The sequence below is a fragment of the Arachis hypogaea genome, chromosome 18 (genome assembly GCF_003086295.3).
Source record: "Arachis hypogaea cultivar Tifrunner chromosome 18, arahy.Tifrunner.gnm2.J5K5, whole genome shotgun sequence".
In the NCBI taxonomy this organism is placed as follows: domain Eukaryota; kingdom Viridiplantae; phylum Streptophyta; class Magnoliopsida; order Fabales; family Fabaceae; genus Arachis; species Arachis hypogaea.
The window spans coordinates 85545177-85567286 of NC_092053.1; the positions used below are offsets into that span (position 1 = coordinate 85545177).

A 22110-nucleotide genomic window follows, 5' to 3' on the forward strand; every position below is an offset into this window, starting at 1 on the left:
AGGTAATTTCTCTTCTCTGGCATCAATAATTAGGATATTTTAGTTAGATTTTCTTTCCTTTATAGAATAGAATAAATTGCATAGGTTAGGATAGTTGCATGCATGTTCTACTTGATTGAAAAGACAATAAGTTTCTTTTAAAAATCTATCTTTGGAACAAAATTTCACTAATTTTTCAAAACTTTTATGATAAATTTGCTTGAGTTGTATTTGGAACATGATATTTGAGTTAAAGAACACACAACCTGTGAAAGATTTGAGCCTTTATGAATGGTTACATTATTTAACCATAATTATTTCGTTCTTGTGTGTTTACTTCTCTATGATTGTAATCTATATTTTGTTTTATCTTATATGTCCAATAGTTATTATATTTGCGTGCTTGCACATGATTGAGGCCATTATTTGTTTAAACTCACTCATCCAAATTAAGCCTACCCTTTTCAATTACCTTTGTTAACCACTTTGAGCCTTTAATTCCCATTTGTTCGATATTTTACCACATTACTAACCTTAAGCCGAAAAACAATCGTATATCCCAAATTGAATCTTTAGTTAGCTTAAGATAGAATTGTGTGTGCTGGTTAAGTATGGGAAATTGTGGGAACAAAAGTTGTTAAGGGAATGTGTCGTGAAAATTTAAAGGGAATTTGGATACCTACTCATGTGAAACTACAAGAATTAAAAATCTATGTGCATTGACAAGCTTTATTTATAATATATATATATATATATATATATATATATATATATATATATATATATATAAAATAATAAATATGAAAAATCAATAAATAAGGGGACAAAATTACCCCAATATTGAATTCAGAATTCGAAGATCAATGCACATATGATAGAACCAAAAATATAAGTTGATACATGAGTATGGATTGAAAAAGGGAATTCTGGGTAGCTAGGTATGAACTTCAAAAGTTGACATTAAGTGTATACAAGTCATATTAGAGCTTGGGTTAATTAAAGATTCAATTTATTAGCTCACTTGACCAAATATACACCCCTGCCTATACCTTGGCCCTATTACAACCTTGAAAAGACCTCATGATGTTTGCATTGGTATATTAACTATTATTGATTGGTTCGGAGAAGAACAAAAGTTAGAAAGCATGATTAGAGAAGGATAGAGTGACCACCCTATACACTAGAGATCAGAGCGTACATACATTATCAGTGAGGGTTCAATGCTTGAATTTTCATGTTCCCTGCTTTCACGAGCTATTTTCTTGCACCTTTATCTGTTTTATTGTGTAATGATAAAATTAGTGGAATTTGATTTGTAATTGTTTTGAAGAGCTTATTTACTTTTGATTAAGAGGACAAGAATCATATAATTGCATTTATTTATATTATATATGTGTAGGTTTGCACTGCATTTCATGAGTTTCTACATGTTCATACTTATTTCCTTATCTCCTTCAATTAAGCATGAGGACATGCTAATGTTTAAGTGTGGGGAGGTTGATAAACCACTATTTTATGGTTTATATTGTGTTTAATTGTGTGGTTTTATCATGATCCATACCCACTTATTCATTAAATTAGCATGCATTTAGATTTCCTTCATGAATTTATTACATGTTTGAAAACTGCTTCCTAGAGACTTTAATTATTTATTTTTAATTCTCCTTTATTCCATTCGATGCCGTGATCTGTGTGTTAAGTATTTCAGACTTTATAGGGCATGAATGAGTTGGAGATTAGAAAGGAAGCTAGCAAAAATGGAAGAAACACAAGAATTTGAGGAGATAACCAGCGAGAAATGACGCGGTCGCATGGCTCACGCGACCGCGCGAAGGAGAGCAAATCGCAGTGACGCGGCTGCATGGCTCACGCGGCCGCGCGAATTGGAAAAGTTCTGGCGACGCGGTAGCATGGACGATGCGAACGCGTGGCGAGGAAAAGCGCGAATGACGCGTCCGCATGGATGACGCGATCGCATGACATGTGCGATCTGCATAATCTGCAGAATTCGTTGGGGGTGATTTTGGGCCCTATTTCGCCCAGTTTTTGGCCCGGAACAGCAGACTAGAGTCAGAGAACATGCAGAAATAATGAAGACATTCATTCATTCAGAGACAGTTTGAGATCTAGTTTTACTCTCTTAGGTTTTTCTCTAGGTTTTAGAATTTTAATTTTCAATTAGTCTTAGCATTGGAACATTCAGAAGAGTTATTTCCTCATCAAGACTTCATCATTCTAGTTTGTTTTCTTAACTTGGTTCCATTATTCTATGTTCCTTGTTTTGTTCAATTTTGTTATTTGAATACTTTTATGATTAATTAATGCAAGGATTATTTCTTTTTAATTCAATTTCAATTCCAATAATCATGTCTTCTTTTAATTCCCTTTCATGCGTTATGGATTCTTTATTTACAATGCATGAGTAGTTTCCTTACTTGATGGGGAGTAGATTAAAAGGAATTCTTAAGTTAGAAGGATTGAAAGAAAAATTTGTAATTGGGCTAAATGTTGGATTGCTATCCTGTCACCAACGCCAATCCCTTTGAACTAAGTGGGTTGCAACTTGTGAACAGATTTGGCATTCCAGCTTGTTTGACTTTCCCTTACTTGGTAAAGGATAACCAAACAGAACAACCATTAATTATAAATTAATCTTATATTCACTCCACCAATAATAGAAATTCCAACCAATCAACTCCCAGTCAAGGCTTTTATTCATATTATTTAAACTTCCTCAATTTACATTCTAATTTACTTAGCTCAACTTCTTGGGACATCTTATTAATAAGGTAGCACACTTTTCTGCAACTCGTTGGGAGACGACCTGGGACTTAAAACTCCCAATAATTTTTAATTTAATTCTCTGTGACATATTTCTAAATTGATAGGTAGATTTTTGGTGAGTTAAGAACTATACTTACAACGTAACCATTTAATAATTTTTAATTCACCAGCTTCTGCGTCTCATCAATAACCTTCAATTATCAATTGATCTTGAGAGAATTCCATCAAGGATAGGGCTTCCAACTAATCTACTCCCGGTCAAGGTTTTTATTTAAATTACATAAATTCTCCAATTTAATTTCCTGTTTATCAACTCAAACCATTTTTTAGAAAACATCTGATTAATAAAATAACACACCTTTCTGCAACTCGTTGGGAGACGACCTGGGATTCATACTCCCAGAATTTTAATTTTAGTTTTGTGACAACCCTTCTAAATTGATAAGTGGATTTTTGGTTGGTTAAGAACTGTACTTGCAACGTATCTCTTATAACAAATTTTTAACTCGCCAATTTCCGCCACGTCAATTTTTGGCGCCATTGCTGGGGAGTTGCAATAGAGTGCTAAGTTATTGATTGGGATTTATTTATTTGCATTTTCTTTTACTTTTGCTACTATGAGCTGCATGTTTCATTCGTTAAATGACGCGTTCACTTCCTGATCCAAGCTTGCCAGTATTTGACCTTGAGATTGAAAGAACTATTTCACGTATAAGGCAAGCTCAGCGTCGGTTAGTCCTCTCTGAGGGCGGATCTGAAACGTCACTCAAGGAAGAAACAAGCTCCCGTTCTACTAATTTGGTTGATTCACGTGCAGGAGACATGGCAGAACCTAGGAGAGTTAATATCCAGGAGGCTGGAGCCCCTGATTTCACAATGCAACCGTTTCAAGCGCATCACCCAGCAGTGGCCACAGATTTTGAAATAAAGACTGCACTGCTCAACTTGATGCCTAAGTTTCATGGCTTACCTGCTCAAGAGCCTATCAAGCACCTGAGGGATTTCCAAGCAGCCTGTTCTACTGTCAGGCGCGATGGTGCAGATGAAACTTCTATTTTGTTAAAAGCTTTCCCGTTCTCTCTTGAGGGAAAGGCAAGAGAGTGGTACTACACTCAACTTACAGCAACTGTTTTTGACTGGGATATGCTTAGAAGAGCATTTTTGGAAAAATTCTTTCCAGCTGAAGTTACTGATAAACTAAGGAAAGACATTTCCATGATTGTTAAGGATGAATCCGAGACTCTCTATGAATACTGGGAGCGCTTTAACAACCTTCTGGAAGCATGCCCCCACCATATGATTGACAAGATAGTGTTGCTCAGCTACGTCACACAAGGCATGAGGCTCCAAGATAAGACCACATTGGAAAGTGCTAGCAATGGGTCTATGAAAAAGTACAAGACCACTGATGAGGCATGGCAATTGATCAGCGACTTAGCTAAATCTACTAGGAATCACAGGCAGAAATAAAGCCGGTCAAAAACTGTTGCAGAAGTATCCTCTAGCAGAGAGACTTCTGCTCTAACTCAAAGTATCTGCGAAATAACCAACTTACTGAAGTAGATGCAGTTGAGTCAACAACAAGCTCAGCAAACTCAGCCCTCTCCACCACAGCAAAGCCAACAGTTGGTTTCACAAAGAGTGTGCGGGATCTGTACTGATTATAGCCATTATACTGATGAATGTCCGCAGCTCCAGCAGGAAGACAACACTGTAGCAGCCACTTATAACTTTTATGACCGCCCCAATCAAGGATAAAATCAAGGTGACAGTTACAACCATGGATGGAAGGACAATTCTAACCAGGGTTGGAGAGATAATTCTAACCAGAATTGGAAGGACAACAATAACAGAGGAGGCAGAGACAATCAAGGAAATCAGAGGTGGAATAATAACAATAACAGGCAGCAGAACCAGCCTTACAGAGCACCTCACATGAGGCAATTCCAAGGACCACAGCACAACCAATAGCAGACCTCTCAGATCACTTATCCCTCTTCATCTTCTAATGATGAGTTACTACAATCTATTGATCGGAGACAGCAAGCCATGGAAAACAACCTTACTTCTACTTTAAATGGTCTGAACTCTACCTTACAAGCTCTCGTATCACAGATTGGGTCACTAAATAATTCCAACAACCAGCCTTTGAGCTCCAGCGGAATTCCCTCTCTACCATTGCCCAATCCAAAGGGTGGTATCAATGCCATCACCCTAAGGTCCAGAACCACACTGCAAGAGAGGAATCAGGAAGAGCCAATTCCATCAGAACACGACTCAGCTGAAGAGGTGGTAGAAGTAGAGGATGCTGAAGAGGAAGATGAGATACAAGACATGGGTGAAGAAGTAGACGCTCAACCACAGAAGGAAGCACCAAAAGAGGCAGACCCTGCAAGAAACGCCCTCCCTATTCCATTTCCACAAATTGCAAGGAAGCCCAGGAAGCAGATGGAACTTGATCCCAAAATGGTAGAAATATTCAAAAAGGTTGAGGTAACTGTTCCCCTTTTTTATGTTATTCAGCAGGTACCTAAATACGCAAACTTTCTAAAAGATTTATGTATACATAAAGACAAAATTAATGAATTAGAAACTATTCCTTTAGGTAGTTCTATATCTGCCTTAATGGGAGGTATACCTGAAAAATGTAGTGATCCAGGCCCATGTATGGTCAATTGTACTATTGGTGGTGTGATATTTTCTGACTGCATGTGTGATTTAGGAGCATTTGTTAGTATAATGCCTTTGTCTATATATGATACTGATAAACCACTATTTTATGGTTTATCTTGTGCTCAATTGAGTGGATTTTATCAACTCTTTACCCACTTATTCATACTATTTGCATGAGTTTACATTCTCCTTCTTGATTTTGTGCTATGATTGAAAATATGCTTCTTTGACCTTATATTTGCTAATATTAATCCACTCTTATTACCATTAGATGCCTTGATATGTGTGTTAAGTGTTTTCAGGGATTACAGGGCAGGAATGGCTTAGAGGATGGAAAGGAAGCATGCAAAAGTGGAAGGAATACAAGAAGTTGAAGGAACTGCAAAGCTGTCCAGCTTGACCTCTTTGCACTCAAACGGTCATAACTTGAGCTACAGAGGTCGAAATGATGCGGTTCTAATTGCGTTGGAAAGCTAACATCCAGGGCTTCGATTTGATATATAATTTATCATAGCTGCCCCAAAGTTAGGTGATGCAAACGCGTGAATGACGCATCGCATCAGCGAATTACAATCCGCGCGAACACGTGGACAATGCCTCCGCATCACTTTCCCGCGACCTGAACGTAACAGAAATTGCTGAGAGTGATTTCTGGGCTATTTTTGACCCAGTTTTTAGCCCAGAACACACAGATTAGAGGCTATAAAGTGGGGGAATGCATCCATTCATCATCATGCCTTCATATTCACAATTTTAGGATCTAGATGTAGTTTTTAGAGAGAGAGGTTCTCTCCTCTCTCTTAGGATTTAGGATTTTAGGATTTCTATTAGTTTAGTTCAATTCATCTTCAGTCACAGGTTCGATATTCCTTTTATTTTATATTTCTCTTTTACTTTCAGATGCTTTAATGCTTGTATTAGTTATGTTGCCTAATTGGCTTATGAACCATCCATGTTAAGGATTCTCTTTATTTGATATAATTTGAGGTATTTCAGAATTATGATTGCTTTTCTTCATTTATATAAATAATTTAGATTTTTCCCTTTTGGATTTGGTTGAGTCATTGGAGACACTTGAGTTATCAAACTCATTATTGATTGAAAATTGGAATTCTTCAAGAATTAATTCGAGTTCCAATAACTCTAACTTTTCCCAAGGAAAGATTAGGACCTAAGGAATAAAAATTAATTCATCCACTTAACTTACCTTCATAGTTAGAGGTTAACAAAGTGGGAGAAAAATCCAATTCTCATTACAATTGATAAGGATAACCAGGATAGGACTTTCAGTTTTCATACCTTGCCAAGAGTCTATTTTATAGTTATTTATTTATTTTATTCTTCTTATCATTCAACATACTGCTTCCTTACTTTCAAAACCCCCAATTTACAAGACTCATAACCAATAATAAGAACATACTTCCCTGCAATTCCTTGAGAAGACGACCCGAGGTTTAAATACTTCAGTTATCAATTTTTAAGGGGTTTGTTACTTGTGACAACCAAAACTTTTGTATGAAAGGACTATTGTTGGTTTAGAAACTATACTTGCAACGAGGATTTATCTGTGAATTTCTAGACCACGCAAAAGTTCTCTCATCAAAATGGCGTCGTTGCCGGGGAATTGCAAACGTGTGCCTTATTATTGGTTATTGTAAATATTTGCTTTTTTTGCTTGTTTTATTTGGTTTTTATTTTTGTTTTTATGTTTTCTTTTTCGTAAATTAAGAGGTTATTGGTTTTTATTTAGTTATTAAAAAAAAATTTTTCAAAAAAATTTTTTCTTGGTGTTCATCTTGATCTTCAAGTTGTTCTTCGTGTTCATCTTGACTTTCAAGTTGTTCTTAGTTGTTTTCTTCATTTTGATCTAAAAATTTTCAGTGTGGTGCCATTTTATTGTTTTTCTCTTTCCTCATTAAATTCAAAAATTCAAAATTTAAAACTCAATTTTCAAATTTCAAATTTCAATTTTCAAAATTCAAATTTAAAAATTTAAAATTAAAATCTCAAATTTCAAAATCTAAAATTTCAAAATTTAAATCTTTTTCAAAAAAATCATATCTTTTTCAAAATCTTATCTTATCTTATTTTAAAAATCAAATTTCAATATTTAAATTTCAAATTTCAAATTTCAAATTTCAAAATTCAAATTTAAAAAATTTAAAATTCAAAATTTCAAATTTCAGATTTCAAAATTTAATTTTCAAATTTCAAAATTTAATTTTCAAATTCAAAAAATTAAATAACCTTTTAATTTAAATTTGTTTTTATTTTCGTTTTTAATTATTATTAGCTACCATGAATTCTCACCCCTCTCGCTTTGAGTTTGGTTCTAAATCCATTGAAAGGAGTGGAAGCTATAACAGGAATATGCATCAAGGTCTAAGCAATCAAAGATGGATGGAGCCAAGAGGATCTGATCAACCCTTTAGGCAACAACACCCTCCAAGATATCATGGGCAAGGACCACTCAACACTGCATACCAAGCTGATAGATATGGTGGACCCCCTTGTATTTACCAACATGCCCCACCCTGTGCTTATAGACCGTCCTCTCAACATAGCTTTGAACCACGAAACTCACAAGCCTCTTTACACCATTCACCTCCATATTGTAACGACCCAATTTTTAATATGTCTAGATCATACCAGAAACTGAGCGCTACCAATTTGTCTTCCTAATTATTATCTATTATTTATCATATGATCCTGATTCGTTGTTAAAAACGTAGTTAATTTGCGAGGTACTTTTTTTTTAAAAACGCTTGGATTAATAAACAGAATCATTAATAATCAAGTCACAAATGATAACAGATAATACAGTTATAAACAACCACACATAACTACATCACAAGTAGTTGACAATATTCGGTGATCCAGCCTTTATTAGAGTATAGACTTTTAGTTAGAACACCCCTAGATATAGCTAAATAATAACTATATACATATATATACATACAATATCCCAGGTCCTGACCTGTTCAAGAAGTCCCTAAGCTGGCACCCAGGCTAACCTAGACTCTATACTCACCTAGTCCCTCTAAACTACTAAAGCGAGGGAAAGTACGTTCTAGGTCTTCAAAACTCAAGTCAGGTAGAACGTCATCAAAATGTAGGACATCATCTGCTACTCCTCTACAGGATCAGACATTGCCATAGGACGTCTCTTTGGTACCTCATGAAGTAGCCACACAACAGGAGTCTCGTACACAGGATTTAGGTTAAAGTTCACATACAAACGAGGTGTAGACATCGGCTGGTCTCACAGTATATACATATAAACAGAGAATGATATTCACCCTAGGTTCAGAAGACTACCTAGAGCGGAATCCTTTTTATAAACGGTTGTCAACGAACTACAGAAAGGAACTCTTGCTTCCATTTGAAGAGGGAAGGGAGAGAGAAGGGGTAAGAACTGGGGAGTTCTTAGTAGGGTCGGGGTTATTAGTTAAGTTCATTAATTATATGTTGTTTTGCAAACGAATGGCAAAATACAGAAAGCAGTAAATAGAAGAAGAAGATAAATAGAGGAAATAGAGAAATAAAAAACAGCACACAAACAGAAGGATACAAGAAAATACAAAACAGACACAGAGAATAGAATACAAACAAGGAAAGCATACATTCATACCACAATCATAACAAAGGAAATGCACAACCAAGTATGATGCATGTCTGTCCTATGCAGGCCATAAGCTCACGTGTCGGTTTACACCCTGCAGCCCGACATTACCCAGGAACTAGTCCTAGATATGGCTTATTCTCTGTAGGTGAACTTCGGCCTACAGAAATAGCACTCCCGTAAGTGAACTTCGGCTTACAGGAATACTCTAAGCACAACACAACAACTTTCTGTAGGTGAACTTCGGCCTACAGAAATAACACCTCTGTAAGTGAACTTCGGCTTACAGAAAAAGTCTAATTAAAGCACAACAACTTTCTGTAGGTGAACTGCGGCCTACAGAAATAGCACCTCTGTAAGTGAACTTCGGCTTACAGAAATCACAACTCTCTGTAGGTGAAATTCGGCCTACAGGAGCAACACCTTGAGATACACAATTGATATTCACTGTAGGTGAACTTCGGCCTGCAGGAATAACAACTCACTGTAGGTGAACTTGGGCCTACAGGACCTCTAGGGCCAACAGAAAAGCAGCAGATGAATATACAAATATCTCTGGAGTTGCCTTAACTCAACAAATGACCTTTCAACAGGCCCTCTACTTGTTCTCTATTCTCTTTATCATATTACTCTTTTCACTTTGTCTTTTTACTCTGCTCTGATTACTCTGTTCTCTGTATCTCTTTACTTTTTCTGATTACTCTTTCCTCTGTATCTATATTACTCTTTTTCTCTTTATCTCTTTACTTTACTCTGGTTGCCCTGTTCTCTGTGTTTCTCTACTCTGCTCTGATTTCTCTATTTAACGTATGTATTTAAAGCTTATGTAAATTTCGGTATGAATAGTTAGTCTGTCCCAAGTATAGGTTTATTAAGTCTATACTGAAACAGTTTAACTTTTCATATAATACCTAACCCTAGTCGAAACTCAAGAACTAACTATGTTGCCCTAGTTCGTTCACTAATCTCTGTCTGTTTTTCTGTCATTAAAACTTTACAGAATTTTCTTTGGTTTTTATCTTTTCTTTAACTTTTTAACTTTTCTTTATCTTTGCCTCACTATCATGTTATTACCACTCCCTAAGTGTTTTATGAAGGTAATTATGAGATTCTGCGCTTAAAGTTGTCTTTCTAAAGCTTTTAAAGAAAATTGCCTTCTTCGTATTATTTTATTATTTTTATTAAAATATTATTTTTAATTAAATATTATTATTTAATATTTTATTTTTATTTATTATTTTATCATTAATTTTCGAAAATTAACTTACCTTTTACTTTTAACCTTTAAAATTCACTTCTTACCACACGTAACTTTTAATATTTCTACTTTTACCACCCTAGCTTCCAGAAATTACCATATAACCCCTTAACCACCAAAAATTTTACTTCCTTGCCCTTTCTAAGATCTAAAAGGTGTTCTTCAATATTCTTCATCACACTCAAAGTGTTCTTCGTGTTCTTCGTAAATTCTTCAGATTCTTTCTCTGTTTTTACCCATTTTTCAGTCTTTTCAGCAACCGATTTTTACCAAAATTCAAAATAAATTTCCAGCCACTAAAACCCCATATTTTTTACATGATTTTAACACAAATTGAACCCCAATTTAAGCTCTAGGGTTTCATTTTCCAGCAGCCACAAGAACATACATTCATAGCTTGAATGTCATCAAATTTCATCAAATTTTCACGAAAATTTCAACAAGAATTACTCATACAAACAATCAATTTCAAGCACTGCCAAACCATATCATAATCACACAACTCAAACACAATCAATCAAGATTAAATTCGTCAATCCCTACCTGGTTTTGCTGCTCCTAATTTAGTTAGACTTTCAGGTGGTCCTTAAGCACTTTTTCCTCCTAAATCACATTAAGAACAACTTTAAATCCAAAAACTCTCAACTGACCATATCTCACTCAGTATGTTAGGAAGATATATCTCACCTTAGACTTGCTGGAAATTCACGTTTCTTGGCCCTCAAGTCAAGTTAAGCATTATTCCTAAGGAAGAACATCAAGAAAACACATGTTTTGCATGGTTTTCCTTGAAAACCGAATTGAAATAGGAGGGAGACAGCCATCTCACCTTATTTCCATCCTTGATAAGTTACATGGTTATGTAGAGGAAGAAGAGAGGATCATTTTGGTGAAATCGGAGTTTTGATTTGAATTTTAGTTCAGAAGAAATCAAGCTTTGAAGATTAAGTGTTCATGAAAGTTTCTCTCTTTTCTCTCTTGTTATTTTTGGCCAAAATGAAGAAATGAGACAGCCTTGGAGGTCTTGGGGGTGTAAGGTGAGTTGTGATTGGTTGGCTTGGAGGTGGATTAAAATAATATTAAAATATCTCTGGTGTACAACTACTAAAACTAGGTGTATCGGAACACTCATAAAAACATCTCTAAAAAATCGGAATCAAAACTGCCAACCGATACGGTTCAAAAGCTAGGTTCTTCCCGATTGGATTATCAAGCTTGCTTCAGAGGAGGTTCTAGCTTATGAATGACATAATGATAATGAGGATTGAGATGCTTGATGATATATCAGAGGTGTTTCCTTTACTGATCTTCCGGAAAAATCCGTACTTTCAGAAAAGATCTCATGTACTCGAAAATCAGGGTTGTTACACATATGACCCTAACCCGTATCCACCATACCAACCACCTTATGAACCATATGAACCATATATAGAACCACCCAAATTCCAACCCAATTACTCCTAAGAACCACCACCTTCATATGCACCATATCCATATCCATCAATCCAAGAGCCTTATGGTCCTACTTATGATATCCAAGCGCAACAAGAATCACAGGATCGTCACAAGGAAATATTAGAATCAAGTGGATCGTCAACAAGAATCACAAGATCGTCACAAGTGGATCAATTTCTTGCAACTCTATACCAATTGAATCAAGCAATAAATCAATTATCTTCCCGACGTTCGGACACTCAAGAAACCCCCATGGCTTCATGTAGACAATCTAATGAAGAACGTAGCATGAAGGAGATATTAGAAACCCAGTGGACAGTACGGAGCATGACTTTGTACTGGAACAAATGGAAGAAGCTATAATTATTGAAGAGGAAAAAGTGGTTGCAGACTTAGGAGATGCTGACCCTCCATGGGAAAGTCAGGTTATGGAACCTCCTTCCAAGGCAATTGAACTTGATGCTGAGGAGGGTGTACAACCTCTAAGGCATAGCCTGGTTGAAGACCTTGAAGAGGTTGATCAAGTTATGGAGATTCAAGAAGAAGAAGCACAACCTCCTATGCCCTTGGTAAGTAATGAAGAAGAGATTGAATTGGAAGAAAGCTACCAAGAGGAAGAGGTTGAAATTAAAGAAGTTTGCAAAGAGGTGGAAGTTGTCAAAGAGCACAAGGGAGTGGAGCTTGAAATCACCTTGCCAAAGTTATTGGAGACCCCTCCCCCTAAGTTGCCATCATCCTTCACAACATTCAAGTGGGTAAAATTCATATCCCTTAGCTTTCTAATCCCACTTGAATATGGGCTACTGGAGACGGATGGTCAACTTAGAGCTCTTTGTGGCATTAGGAGTAAGAGGAAGATTTCCAGTGGTAAGAATTGTCCTGCAAGGTTCATTATGGTTGGAAGCTTTAAGTTTAAACGCAAAGGTTGGTGTAAAGCTCAACTAAATAGGTCTAGGAAGTTGTTTGGCCACTTTAGTGAGAATTCAGATTGCTTGCTACCCGGATGGAATCATAATGATCAACAAGCATACGGGTGCAAAAGCAAGATTTGGGACCCCGAAATTCATTCTAGCAATCAACACTCTTGGGGCCTTGTCACGTGCTTTAACTTGCTTGAAGGCTTTCTATGCCTAGTTTGGGATCCCGGAGGCAATTGGAATTACAAACATTGGTGGAGATTTCTGATGCACGAAAAACTTGTCTCATAACAAATTTCCTTCGGCAAGTGTACCGAATTTGTCGTCAAGTAAAAACTCACAATAGAGTGAGGTCGAATCCCACAGGGATTGATTGATCAAGCAACTTTAACTAGAGGAATGTTCTAGTTGAGCGAATCAGAATTTGAGTTGAGAATTGCAGAAAATTAAATGGCGGGAAAGTAAATAACAGAAAAGTAAATGCTGGAAATAAAGAGCTGAATGTAGATGACGGAAAGTAAATTGCAGAATCTTAAATGGGAATGGGGTAATTGCTCATAAAAGTAAATGACAGAAATTAAAGAGAATGGGTAAGATCAGAAATGGGGAGTTCATTGGGCTAAGGAGATGTTGCATTCTCCGGATCAATTTCATTTTCATCTCTTCCTCAATCAATGCACTCATTGATCTCCTTGGCAATCTTAAGTGATCGAATTACAATTCCTTGTAATTCAATCTCTCAAATCTTGATCAATAGCCAATTCCTTGGTCAATTGCTCATGAGAAGAGATGAAGTATGGTCACTGATTATACCATATGCATTTCCCAAATCAAGTGTTGAGAGGATTATAGTCACATATCCATCCAAATCCAATTTGGTCCAGCATGAGAAAGCATTTCTAGCATGATCTCTTCATTCCTCTTTCAAGGTTCAGAAGAGATCCAAGTTTGAATAGCTTCTTTTCCAAGATAACTACCCAATTGGATGAAGATCAAAAGCTTTCAAGTAAAATCAAGAGAAAAGATAGAAGAAGAATAATGAAAACTAGTATTGATCCATCAAATTACAACAGAGCTCCCTAACCCAATGAAAGGGGTTTAGTTGTTCATAGCTCTGGAAAATGAAAACAAAGATGGAGAATACATTATGAAACTAGAAGTGCAGAGAAGGTAAAATACAGAGAGTAGTTCTATGCCAAGAGGCTCCCTATAATTTCCAACTCTCTTTTCAATTCAAAGCTACTCCTATATATACTACTCTTCTGATTTTCTAGTTGGCTCTTCAAGTCTTGGGTATGGGCCTTTGGATCTTGAGTTTGAAGCAGTTATCTTCTTCATTGGGCTTGGCTTTACTTGCAGAGAGAAAGTGTGAAGTGGACAGAGACTTTAGCTCAGGACGTTAGTGGTGTTAACGTTCTGTGAAAATATGGGTTCGAGAACGTTAGTGATAATTACCTTTTTCACTAACGTTCCTCACCAAAGTAAGAGCCATATTAACTTCAACGTTAGTGGCACAAACGTTTCCACTAACATTGCCTCTATGTCCTTCGCACACGTTATTGGGACTCACCTTTCCCAGTAACGTTGAGAAGTCTCCCCCTTCCTTACGTTAGAGTCCACGTTAACTTAGTTAACGTGGCTCTTTTAACGTAGGCTTGTCAACCTTCGAGAACATTTGTGACACTTACCTTTGTCACTAACATTCCAATGTGCCCTTAGCTCCCACGTTCGAGTCCACGTTAACTAGGTTAACGTGGCCTCTAACGTGGCTGTGCTAGCCATCTCCAACGTTAGTGACAAAGGTGAATGTCACTAACGTTGGCTCATCATCTCTCCTCCTCACATTAGCTTCCACGTTAACTAAGTTAACGTGGCTCATTGTGGCTTGTGTGGGCTCCTTCCAATGTTAGTGACAATGTTAGGTGTCACTAACGTTGGCGATCACCTTCCTTCTTCACGTTAGCTTCCACGTTAACTAGGTTAACGTGGGAGTTAACGTGGCTTATTGGGGCTTGAGTGGGTTAATCCCAACGTTAGTGATAATGTTTGGTGTCACTAACGTTATCGATCACCTACTTTCTTCACGTTAGCTTCCACGTTAACTAGGTTAACATGGGAGTTAACGTGGCTTATTGTGACTTGGCCAACGTTAGTGACAAAGTTGAATGTCACTAACGTTGGCTTCCTCCTTTACTTCTTAACGTTAGAGGCCACGTGGCTCTTAATGTGGCCACTTATGAGCTTGGTCCAACGTTAGTGATAATGTTAAGTGTCACTAACATTGGCTCCCTTTCCTTTCTTCCACGTTAGAGTTCACGTTAACTTAGTTAACGTGACTCTTAACGTGGGCAATGATGGCTTTGAGAGCGTTATTGGCAATTACTTTTCTCATTAACTTTGCAAGTTACTCCCATTCCACGTTAGTGTAACTAACGTAGCCACTAATGGGGTTCTTCTTTGCTTCCTTTGTCCTGAAATCAAGCAATCAAGTGCATCAAAGTTCTGGTCCAAGTCATGGGAAATGCAACATCAATTTTGTCATAAAATTCATGCAAAATCCTCATGAAATCATGTAAAGTGCACAATGTATGCTTGAATCAAGATGTAAGTGAATATCTACCCAAAACTAGCTTATTTTCTAAGGAAATGCATGAAACTACCCTAAAAACAGTAAAGAAAAGGTCAGTGAAACTGGCCAAAATGCCCTGGTATCACAACACCAAACTTAAAGCTTGCTTGTCCCTAAGCAAGTACTGGAACAAGAGAATGATGAATGGAATGCTAAGAGAAATGAGTCATTCTTGTGGAGGTCATGCCCCTGGTTTTATGGTGGTTTTATGCATAGCAACTTAGATTCATTCCTGGCTTTCAGACCTTTATCATGTCCTAGAATACTCACTGTGATTGCATCCCATGAGACTTTTATTCATTGATCCTTTTATTGTTATTTCAGGGCTTATTTGTGTTCTTAGGCTAAATGCTCTGTAAGGGGGCGACTTTTTAAAATAAGCTTTCAGCCAACACTCCCGAACCAGTTGGTTCAAGGTGCTAGGTGTTAAGACACCCCTAAGAACTTACTCCCTCAAGTCTCTTTCCCCCATACATACACACCACAGGCATATAGTTTATTTATTTTCTTTTCTTGAGACCTTGGTGTCCAGGACCTCTTTGGGTTACTAAATGCTCTGTAGTGAAGGTTACTCTTGATAGTGGACTTTCAACTGATAATCCCGAGTTAGTTAACCCAAGTTACCAAGTGATAAGGCACCCCTAAGAGCTTATTCATCCAAGTAGATCCCGCACACAGGAGCACCACAGACACATGCCTCAAGATTAAAACCATTGGTGCCTAGCCTTATTGCTTACTCTTTTTCTTTTATTTTTCAACCTTTATTGTTCTTTCCCTTTTTCTCATTAGGATCTTCTTATTTAGCTAGTCTCATAGGGTGTATTCAAAGCATATGATTCAGGACAGATAGTTGTCTTCCCACCTTATGGTTGAACCAACTTAGCTAACTTATGACTATACCATAAACTCATGAACTTACTCCATAGTATGAACTCCTCTCTGGTCTTTTAAAACACTCATTCTCTTTTTTATTTGATTCAAAGGGACAAGCATACAAGTAAGCAAAGTACGGATACAGTGACATAAAGACTAGCAATCATAGACCTCTTCAACCAAAAATTTAAAAGACAGAATTGAAAAAGGTTCCAATTAACGAGTCACTATTGATCAAAAGTGCATTCGGACTTTCAATTTTCAACATTCTAAGTACAATGGAATTAAGTAACAATACAACCTTCGGGTGATGATTTCTAGTTGCCTTCTTTTTTTTTTGTCACCATCCTAGTCCTTGCTACCTCACTTCTTTGGGTGAAGGTGCACCATTTCCTCATAAGATTCCTGCAAAGTTATTGGAAGTTGCTTGTTCCCAAAGTACTTGAGAAATAGTTAGCTTGCATGTATGCTTGTGACTTTTGAACTTAATTTGGTGTGTGAACACCAAACTTAGTTCCTTGCCCAGTGCAAAACATTGCATATATGCAGAGAACCTCATATCTTGTTATTAACAAACAATGATTACCTAAAGTCTAACTACATCTAAGTGGTTTCCCTTGATTGGTTGGAGCTAGCAATGTTCTTTGGGAGTGGAGTGTGATTCTAACTAATATCCTTTGGTGGAACACCAAACTTAGAATTACACTTTCACTCTTAGTTTGTGTTGGTGTGGAACACCAAACTTAACTCCTCGCAATACAGGGGAAACATCTTATGACCTTTATTGAAATAAAGCTGAAAAGGAAACTACCTGAGGTTGGGTTACCTCCCAACAGAGCGCTCTTTTACCGTCGCTAGCTCGACGATTCCTCCTTTACCTGAGATGATACTGTACTCTGGGGTTTTCCCCCATGTTGCCCAGATAATACTTGAGTCTTTGTCCGTTCACTGTAAAAGTCCTATCTGAACCTTCATCCATGATTTCGATGTGTCCATATGGCGAAACTTTTGTGACAAGAAAAGGGCCGGACCACCTTGATTTGAGTTTTCCTGGGAACAGTCTCAATTTGGAATTGTAAAGGAGTACTCGCTACCCCTTTTCGAAACTCCTGGGTGCAAGATGCAGGTCATGTCTTCTCTTTGCCTTCTCTTTATACATCCTGGTATTTTCATAGGCTTGTGACCTGAATTCCTCCATCTCTTGCAGCTGCAAGATCCCCTTTGCACCAGCAGCAATGCTGTCAAAATTTAGTATCTTGATAGCCCAGAGAGCTTTGTGTTCCAGGTCCAGTGGTAAATGACAAGCTTTCCCATACACCAGTTGATATGGGGACATTCCAAGTGGTGTTTTGAATGCTGTTCTGTATGCCCAAAGAGCATCATCCAGCTTCTTCGACCAATCTTTTCTTGATGCAACCACAGTCTTTTCCAGGATCCTCTTAAGCTCTCTGTTGGATATCTCAGTTTGTTCACTTGTTTGGGGATGGTAAGGCGTGGCTACCTTGTATTTTACCCCATATCGTAGGAGAAGAGCTTCTAGTGGTCTGTTACAAAAATGGCTCCCTCTATCACTCATGAGTGCTCGTGGGACTCCAAACCGGCTAAAGATATTCTTCCTGAGGAAGTTCATGACCACCCTGTTATCATTCGTTGGGGTTGCAATAGCCTCTACCCACTTGGAAACTTAATCCACTACTACCAAGATGTACTTGTTTGCATATGAGGTTGGGAATGGTCCCATGAAATCGATTCCCCACACATCAAACAATTCTAGTTCCAAGATGAAATTTTGTGGCATCTCATTTCTTTTGGGCAAGTTTCCAGATCTTTGGCATTCATTGCAGCTCTTTACTAGTTCTTTGGCATCCTTGAAAAGGGTGGGCCAGAAAAATCCGCTTTGTAACACCTTTGCTGCAGTTCTGTCCCTCCAAAGTGGCCTCCATAGCATGAGCCGTGGCAATTCCATAGGACCTCTCGTCCTTCTTCTTCCGAAACACATCTCCTAAGGATTCCATCTGAACACTTCTTGAAGAGATATGGCTCATCCCAGACAAAGTATTTTGCATCATTCATGAGCTTCCTTTTTTGATGTTTATTGATCTATGGAGGTAAGGCCCCAGTTGCCTTGATGTTGGCAATGTCTGCGAACCATGGTGCTTTGTGAACTGTCATCAACTGCTCATCAGGGAAGAGCTCGTTCACACTCGTATCATGTGCTCCACCTTTATCCTGAGGAATCCTGGATAGGTGATCTGCTACCTTGTTCTCCACTCCTTTCTTGTCTCTGATTTCAATATTGAATTCCTGCAGCAATAAGATCCATCTTATTAGTCTTGGTTTTGATTCTTGCTTGGCAAACAAATATTTAAGTGCTGTGTGATCTATAAAAACAACCACTTTAGTACCAATGAGATATGATCTAAACTTGTCAAATGCAAAAACTATTGCTAGTAACTCCTTTTCAGTAGTGGTATAATTTCTTTAAGTATCATTAAGGATTTTGCTAGCATAGTATATCACATGGACTAAGTTGTCTTTTCTCTGTCCTAACACTGCCCCAATTGCAAAATCAGATGCATCACACATCAATTCAAACGGTAATTTCCAATTAGGTGGGGAAATGATAGGAGCAGAGGACAACCTCATTTTCAAATTTTCAAAGGCTAACATGCATGTTTCATCGAAGATAAATGGTGTATCAGATACAAGGAGATTGCTTAAGGGTTTGGCTATCTTTGAAAAATCTTTAATAAACCTTCTGTAAAAATCAGCATGCCCCAAAAAGCTCCTAATTGCCCTGACATCACTGGGTGGAGGCAGTTTTTCAATAAGTTCTACTTTAGCTCTGTCAACCTCAATCCCTTGGTTAGAAACTTTGTGACTAAGGACTATTCCTCCTGTCACCATAAAGTGACATTTCTCCTAGTTCAAGACCAGATTGGTCTCTTGGCATCTTTTCAATACCAAGGCGAGGTGATGTAGGCAACTAGGGAAGGAATCTCCAAATACTGAGAAATCATCCATAAAACTTCAATGAATTTTTCTATCATATCTGAAAAGATAGAAAGCATGCAGTGTTGGAAAGTCGCAGGTGCATTACATAGCCCAAATGGCATGCGCCTGTAGGCAAACACTCCATATGGGCAAGTGAATGAGGTTTTCTCTTAATCTCTGGGATCAACCACTATTTGGTTATATCCTAAATAACCGTCGAGAAAACAATAATATGTGTGCCCTGCAAGTGTTTCTAACATCTGATCCATGAATGGAAGGGGGAAATGATCTTTTCGTGTAGCCTCATTGAGCTTCCTGTAGTCTATGCACATCCTCCATCCTGTGACTGTCCTTGTAGGAATTAGTTCGTTCTTCTCATTGGGAACTACGGTAATTCCTCCCTTTTTTGGGACGACATGCACGGGGCTAACCCAGGGGCTGTCTGAGATTGGGTAAATTACCCCCCTTGCCATAACTTCATAACTTCCTTCTGTACCACTTCCTTCATGATTGGGTTCAACCTTCTTTGGGATTGAATGGATGGTTTGGCATCATCTTCTAGCAGTATCTTGTGCATGCATACGGCCGAACTTATCCCCTTCAGGTCAGTAAGTGTCCAACCAATGGCATCCTTGTGCTGTCGCAGTACTTTGATCAGTTCATCCTCTTGATCTTTGCTGAGGCATGAGCTTATGATCACTGGGTAATTTTCATTTTCTCCTAAGTATGCATATTTGAGAGTGGGTGGCAGTGCTTTGAATTCAAGTTTAGGTGCTTCTGACTTTTCGTTCTCTTCCTTTGGTGCACCTGGTATGCCAATTTCTTTTGTTGCAACCTCTTCACTTGATGTACACTCTTCCTCTATTATTCTTTCCGGCTCTTCAGACTCTTCTTCTTCAAAACTCTCCTGCACTTCCTCTTAAAGTGAGTCCAACCTCATACATTCCCCCAGTTGTTCTTGTGGGTAACTCATGGCCTTGAACACATTGATCGTCATTTTTTTATTGTGTAATCTCAGGGTGAGATCTCCTTTTTGTACATCAATGACAGCTCCAGTAGTGGCCAAGAATGGCCTTCCCAGGATGATGGAAGCCTTGGCTTCCTCCTGCATGTCCAGCACTACAAAGTCTGCTGGGAAGATAAAATCTCCCACTTTCACTAGCAAATCTTCTACGACGCCATGCGGGAACTTGAACGATTGGTCTGCCAATTGTAAGGCCATCTTTGTTGGTTTAGCCTCCTCAATCTTCATCTTTCTCATCATAGCTACCGACATCAAATTGATGGTGGCTCCTAAGTCACAAAGAGCCTTTTCCACTGTGATTTCCCCTATAATACAAGGGATCTGAAAACTCCCGGGATCCTTCAATTTCTGGGGTAGTTTGTGCTGAATGATAGCACTACATTCTTCGGTTAATATTACAGTCTCGTTGTTCTTCCAGCTTCTCTTCTTAGTCATTAGCTCCTTTAAAAACTTGGCGTAGAGTGGCATTTGTTCTATTGCTTCAGCAAAGGGTATGTTGATTTGTAGTTTCTTGAAGATTTCCAAAAATCTCGAAAACTGGTTGTCATCCCCCTTCTTCTTTAATTGCTAAGGATATGGAACTCTTGGTATGTCTGGCTTCAGTACTCCTTCCCCTTTTTGTGAACTCAGATTAGGAACTTGAGCTCCATCCTGCTCTTCTTCCTCTTTATCTGAGTCCTTTTCTTGTGGTTTCTGGGGGGTTTCCTTCAGTTCCTTCCCACTCCGAAGGGTGATAGCCTGACACTCCTCCCTCTGTGTTGAGCTAGTATTGTTGCGAAGGTTGTGGCTGGAAATTTGCTTGAATAAGTAGCCAATTTGTGTCTCAAGTTTCTTGATGGTAGCATCCTGATTCTGCATATTGGACATCACTTCTTCTCGGAATGCTTTACTATCTTGAATCTCTTTGCCTATGCCTTCAAGTAGATTCTCAATCCTTGAGAGTCTGTCGTCAAATGATTGTAGATTGGGATTAGAGGTGGAAGAATGAGGTAAGTTATTTTGGTTTTGATATGGATGTGGAGAGGTGTTGTTATGGGAGTATTGATATGGTCTAGATGTGAAATGTTGGTGAGCTGCATTGTTGGGATTTGGGCGTCTTTGATCAAGGCTTTGGTCTTGTTGATTTCCCCACCCAAAGTTTGTGTGATTCCTCCATCCAGGGTTATAGGTCTTGGAGTATGGATCATGGTTTTGCCTAGGTGAATTCCCAATGTAGTTGACTTGCTCCTGACTTCCCTCTGCTTCTTTATTCACTCCTTCTTGGGTTGTTGATAAAGTGGATATTGCTGCTACTTGGTTCCTCTCTATCTTCTTGGTGAGGTCAGCCAGCTGTTGGGTAATGAGCTTGTTTTGGACCAGCAGAGCATTTACATTGTTTAGCTCCATTACTCCTCTAGTGTTGCCTCTTTCAAAAGCATAGAAATAATCATTCTCTGCTACTGTTTCAATGACATCTATGGCTTCCTCAATGGTCTTCTTCTTGTTCAAAGATCCTCCGGATGAATGGTCTACTGCTTTCTTTGATTCATAAGATAGCCCTTCATAGAAAATGTGCAGCTGCACCCATTCGTTGAACATGTTAGGTGGACACCTCCTTGTCAGGTCCTTAAACCTCTCCCATGCTTCATACAGAGTCTCACCATCTTGTTGCCTAAAAGTTTGGACCTCAACTCTCAGCCTATTGATTCGTTGAGGGGGGTAAAATCTTGCTAAGAAATTTTTCACCACATTTTCCCAAGTTGTCAAGCTCTCCCTTGGGAAAGACTCCAGCCACTTAGCTGCCTTGTCCTTGAGTGAGAATGGAAATAAAAGCAGTCTATAGGCATCAGGATGAACACCATTAGACTTCACTGAGTCACAAATTCTCAGGAAGGTGGTTAGATGTTGATTGGGGTCTTCTTG

The 22110-nt window shown here is 38.2% G+C and overlaps 1 non-coding gene across 1 annotated transcript; it reads left to right on the forward strand.

Annotated features, from left to right (window-relative positions):
* The first annotated feature begins 21784 nt into the window (after positions 1 to 21784).
* LOC112774734 (small nucleolar RNA R71) lies at positions 21785 to 21888 on the forward strand. The gene has a single exon (XR_003189198.1). It is a non-coding gene; the product is annotated as a small nucleolar RNA R71 (small nucleolar RNA).
* Positions 21889 to 22110: the final 222 nt, after the last annotated feature.